At 39.5% G+C, this 6,387-nt stretch overlaps 1 pseudogene; it reads left to right on the forward strand.

Moving 5' to 3' along the window:
- Positions 1-210: 210 nt before the first annotated feature.
- Positions 211-1,287, forward strand: LOC143713548 (trace amine-associated receptor 13c-like; annotated as a pseudogene).
- The last annotated feature ends 5,100 nt before the right edge of the window (positions 1,288-6,387 follow it).

Raw genomic sequence — 6,387 nt, forward strand, 5'->3', positions numbered from 1 at the left:
GTGGAAATACTGAACAATAACAAGACAGTGAATAAATTAAGCAAAAAAAAAAAAAAAAGCATTAACTTTTGAACAATATAAGAGAATTCTAATCCGGTCTGATGAAATTAATTGCATTTCAAAGCTAATGTTAAAAAAAAAAGTTAATAAAAAAAAAAACCTTTTTTATGTTACATCATCAGTGGGCAGTAGATGGGTGGGGCGTCTGATCCAGACACTGTATAAATGAAAGGACAATAAGACGAGCAGATCAAACTCCTAACCGGAGGAGACTCATTCATGGCCTATGAGACAGAGGACCATGAGACTCAATACTGCTTTCCTGCCATCAACTCATCATGTATCAAGGGAAAACGCTCTGGATATGAATACAAGATCATGTATGTGTTTGTATCATTGCTGTCAGTATGGACTGTGTTTCTGAACCTGCTGGTGATCATCTCTATCTCTCACTTCAAGAAGCTTCACACTCCAACAAACCTGATTATTCTCTCTCTGGCTGTGGCCGACCTGCTTATGGGACTTTTGATACCCATAGAGGCCACTAGGCAGATTGAGATGTGTTGGTACTTTGGAGACACTTTCTGTAGACTGTTTATGATAATACTTGCATTGCCCTTCTCAGGATCTCTCAGTAATTTAGTTTTAGTTGCTGTGGATCGTTATGTGGCTGTGTGTCACCCTTTACTGTACCCACAGAAAATAACCACAACTAAAACTTTAGTGAGCATCTGTCTGTGCTGGATTTGTTTTTCAACTTATACCACTATCCTTGTAATTATTAATAATGGATATTTTGACACTTCACACAGAACAGACATGTGTTATGGAGAGTGTTCTGCTAAGATTAGTTTTGCCTGGGGAGTTACTGATCTGTTCGTGTCTTTTATTTTTCCTTGTACTCTAATCATAATATTATATTTGAGGATTTTCTATGTAGTGCATCAGCAAGTGAAAGTTATAAACTCTCTGATGAAGGGTGGTAAATGTGTAACGGAAGGTTCATTGAGGAGGAAATCTGAGAATAAAGCTGCTCTGACATTAGGAATCATTGTGATAGTTTTTATGCTTTGCTTTATTCCATACTATATCTGTTCTTTATCAGTAATCTCTTCCACAATCATAAATGTTTTGATATGGGTCTTGTACACAAATTCAGGTCTAAATCCTCTGGTCTATGCTTTATTTTATCCCTGGTTCAAAAAGACAGTTAAACACATCTTAACTCTGAAAATATTTAAGCCAGCATCCTCTCTGGTTGATATTTTTACAGAGCATCAATTGTAATTAAACTGGTGAAGCTGTAACTCATAAAGGATTTGATTATCTTTGTAGGATTTGTATGTGTAAGTTACACTACATGTATCTTAGTATGTAGCTTATTTCAGAGAGTATGTTTTCTGCATTTGATGTTCAATTTTAACAATTAGTTAAACTTCTTTCCACACACATTGAAATAAATCGACACAATGCTCATACATTGTATTAAATTAGCTCATTAAATAAACTGAGCAAGCAGAATAAATCCTCATTGTACTGGTAAATGTAGATATTATGTGCTTTATGCTTAATCACTTTCATCAGTCATTTTGCACTTGTGTTATCGAAAACATAATGACAAAAAAGACAGTCATAAAGAACTAAACTCAGTAAAAATAAGTGATGTCCTCTAACTTTCAACTGCTATTATTTCCAGAAAATGTCCTAATGTGTAAATATTGGTATGAACATAAAAAGATTCAACAACTGGAACATAAACTAAACAAGTTACGCAGACATTTGATGAAAAGATATGGAACAATGAGCCCCTGAACAATATCAAAATAAGCAGTCATATCTGGTGTAGCCAGTAGCTGTTTTGAGTTCCACAGAGCATCTCATCCTCATGGACTGTAGCAGACTGGCCATTTCCTCCTGTGAGATGTTACCTCACAGAGCATCTGATCTACATGGACTGTAGCAGACTGGCCATTTCCTCCTGTGAGATGTTACCTCACAGAGCATCTGATCTACATGGACTGTAGCAGACTGGCCATTTCCTCCTGTGAGATGTTACCTCACAGAGCATCTGATCTACATGGACTGTAGCAGACTGGCCATTTCCTCCTGTGAGATGTTACCTCACAGAGCATCTGATCTACATGGACTGTAGCAGACAGGCCATTTCCTCCTGTGAGATGTTACCCCACTCTGCCACCAAGGATTAGAAATCATAGTTTGTGTGTCCTGATAAACCCAAACGTCCCCACAAAGATAGTAATATCAGAAATGTCTGTCCTTGTGGGAAACTTTTTTTAAGGCCCCCATGAATAAAATATGTTACAAATTATACTAAATTATGTTTTTTGAAAATGTAGAAATGGATCAAGTTTTCTGTGAGGGTTGTGTTCAGAGGTAAGGTTAGATTCAGGGGATATAGTTACAATATAGATATAGATATAGTACAATATAAAAATCATTATGTATATGTCCACATAAACCATGGACACCCAACATGTGATGTGAGTGTGTATATACAGTGTTCATTCATTTACACACACACACACACACACACACACACACACACACACACACACACACACACACTACAGGCAACTACATTTTTGGTTACATTTTATTTTAAGGTGTCATTGTTACATTGTAATTATATATTTAAGTACTGAGCAATATTAATTAACAACATGTACTTTACCCACTAAACATTGGACATCGGATAGACGTGCAGAGCATGTCTATATTGGGTCCGTTAGTCCATGACCAATTCTGGACCTCTATTCGACGTCAAAACTAGGTCCACTATTTGGACGTCCAACCATGACCAAACTTGGACGTCATCTTGACGTTCAACATTTGACCTGAACTGGGTAATTTTTTTGGATGTCATTTGGACGTCTATGACAGGTGCAGTAAATTTACATCATTAATATGTAATAATTTTTTTTGTTTTCTAGAAATATCAATATTGTTGTTATCAACATGATTAATACATATGCATACAGATATAAACACCTGTTGTAACGTTTTTCCTTCTCAAGTGTTGAAAACTTAGAAGTGCAGACCAGGAGACTTTAAGAGGTATCTTTCGAGCAGAAGTTCTTTATTGCGTCGCTGTAGTCATCTCAATCAAGTCTAAATAAGAGAACTTTACATTGCAGTTTATATACATTTCAAGGGGGTGGAATTAATTTCATAGAGGAGGGGACTCTTGATTCAGCTGGTTACCTGATTTCATCAAGTAACAGTGTAACTCAGAGTCTTGAGATGATTAGATCAACAAAAGGCCCAGCTGACCTTTGAGATGTGACAAGAGGTTAATGTCTGAATCCTTGATTGCCTCAAAATTGAAAACAGTGTGTGCATCTTTCTCAGTTAAAATACTATAGTATTGGAAGCTCAATAAAACATTTAAATACAATTTGTAATCCTACATTTCCCCCTTTGAGAGTTCTAAATAACTCTCACAAAACACAAATTTAGACACTTAAAAATTCATTCTTGTAACTTGTGTAAGTTACAGGCACATAGCAAGTTCATTCTTGTAACTTTTTTTAAATTACAGGCACATAACGTGATCTGTGTTGTTCATCTTTTTCCGAACCTTGAAAAGTTATCTTCAGTCATCTGGTGTAATTTTGTTGAAAGATCAAGAATGTCTTCTTGTATGTTCTCTGATGGATGACTGAAGTTCCCATAGGTTAGTCTCTGCGTTGTGTATTTTTTTCTTTTGTGATTGGCTCGTTCAGTAGTGCGTCTAGTTGTCTTCTTATGGTTGTGGCTTCATAGGCAGATGAGGTCGTTGCCTATGGATCCCAGAACAGCCATCAAGTGGTATCTGCACAGAGGAAGACAGAAAACAAAAGAAAGTAGGGCAGTATTTGTTCAAACACTATGGTTGTAAACTTTTTCTGAGTCTGCTAAACAGTAGAGCAGTATTGGTTCAAACACTAGGGTGGTAAATTTTCCGAGTCTGCTATTGTTGTTCCTTCTTTCCCTATTTCTTAATTATGACACCTAAAGAACGCAGTGAGGTGAGGATGGATTAATGGATGGGAAGGCCAATGAGGGATTCTTCACCGAAGGGTTGGCCCCCGACACCTGTTGCAATCGGTTCTTCCCTCGGCTCCCCACTGGTTCGTGTCCTATCCTATCCCTGTTGGAGGGGGAACAACTTTACAGTGTGATACGTGAGTCCAGGTTTTCCTTCCCTGACACAATACTGCAGCTGCTGTAATCAACATCACTCTATGTGGTCCATGCCACTTAGGTTCTAATGGCTTTTTCCTGAATGACTTTATCATGACCCATTGACCTGGGATGATTGTGTGTCCACCTTCTGGTGGAGTCTGCCAACATGACTCAACTCTCCCTCTGGCACTCTGTACCGCCTTTGTTAGGTTTTCACAGTAAGCAATCAGGGCATCTGAGGCAATGTGTACATCAGCATTTCTAAGATCAATCACACCTGGCATCTGCATGGGGCGTCCAGTAATAATCTTATGAGGGCTCAGTCCTACTGTTTTGTTAGGTGATGCTCTCATACTACACAGTACTGCTGGCAGCGCTTCCACCCATGGTACCCCTTCCTGATGCATTTTGCTTAGTCTGGTTTTGATTGTTCTGTTCGATCGTTCAACCTGTCCTGATGCTTGTGGCCTATAGGGGCAGTGAAGATTCCACTTAATCTTCAAAATTCTAGACACTTCCTTGACTACCTGTCTTGTGAAGTGTGTACCTTGATCTGAGTCAAAGCAATCTGGTAATCCCCATCTGGGAATGAAATCAGTGACAAGACATTTAGCAGTATGTGCAGCTGTAGCACGCCCTGTTGGATAAGCTTCTACCCATCTTGAGAACTTATCTATTACTACCAAAACATCAGTTTTTCCCTTACAACGAGGCAATGATATGTAATCAACTTGCAGGTGACGAAATGGTCCTGGTGGAGCTGGGGTATGTGATGCTGGTGTAGTGGCTGCTGGTACATCATTATTTTTCTGACATGTAACACACCTTTTGGATGTTTCTGTGGCTACATTTCAGAATTTTGGATTCCACCACTGATTTGAGAACCTGTGATTCATCGTTGCTGGACCACTGTGACCCAAATTGTGTATTTGTTGAGCCAAATATGGCAACAGTGATTCGGGAGCGACATACTTTCCCCCTTTGGTCCAGCACCCGGATGAATCCACTGTGGCTCCTTTGTCTAACCATGTCCATGCTTCATACAGAGGAACGTCTTTGTACAGATCAATTATTGATTCAGGAGGCATAATTGTCTTCTGTGCTGCACTACCTGAGCACACTTGTACAGTTGCATAGAAACAAGCCTGTTTAGCTGCTATATCAGCAAGAGCATTACCTTTAGCTTCCGTAGTATTAGTTGTGAGATGTGCTTTCACTTTTATCACTGCTAATTTCTTTGGAAGTTTCATGGAAAACATTAGATCTTTCACTAATTCAGCATGCTTAATGGGGGATCCAGCAGAAGTTAGAAACTGTCTGGTTTGCCAAATGACACCAAAATCATGAATTACCCCAAAAGCATATCTGGAATCTGTGTAGATATTAGCAACTGATCCTGAAGCTAGTGTGCATGCTCTTGTTAGGGCTACTAGTTCTGCAGCTTGAGCTGAAAAATGATCTGGAAGACGTCCTGAAGCTAACACTTCCGTGGTGGACGTTACCGCATAACCTGCTCGTCTGTTACCTTCAATTACTTGAGCTGACCCGTCAACAAACAACTCAAATTCTGAATTCTCTATGGGAGTTTCTCTTACTACACTCGTAGGTGTATATGTAAGCGTAACACAATCGTGAGTCATTTCTCCTTCATCCTCTAACAAATTCTCAGTCATTGCAGACATCATACATGAGGATGGGTTCGTGACAGGTGCACGCTGTAAGACAATATTCGGGGCTGTGAGAGTTGCTAACCAATTTCCCCAGCGAGAGGAAGTGACAGAAGTGACGTTTGCTTGATTCATTAATGCGGACACAGCGTGCGGACATCTTACGTTTACAGACTGTCCTAACACCATTCCTGATGAAGCCTGTAGCGCTAGATGCACTGCCTGTACTGCTCTGAGGCATGGCCCCATAACTTGAGCTACTATGTCAAGTTTACCAGAATAGTAATGAATTGGGCGTAAACTGCCCCCATGATCTTGCATTAGACATGCAGTCATGAAGCTTAAATGTTCATGGACATAAAGCACAAATGGTCTATCAGTTTGGGCAATTCCTAATGCTGGTGCTTGACATAGTGCTCTCTTCAAATCATTGAACGCTTTGAGGTGACATTCTTCCATACAAACTAGGGATGGCCCGATACCGATACTGGCATCGGGGATCGGGTCGATACTGTCCTCATATACTCGTACTCGT

The sequence above is a fragment of the Siphateles boraxobius genome, unplaced genomic scaffold (genome assembly GCF_051911475.1).
Source record: "Siphateles boraxobius isolate OS27281-9 unplaced genomic scaffold, OSU_SipBor_1 52, whole genome shotgun sequence".
NCBI classification, from domain to species: Eukaryota; Metazoa; Chordata; class Actinopteri; order Cypriniformes; family Leuciscidae; genus Siphateles; species Siphateles boraxobius.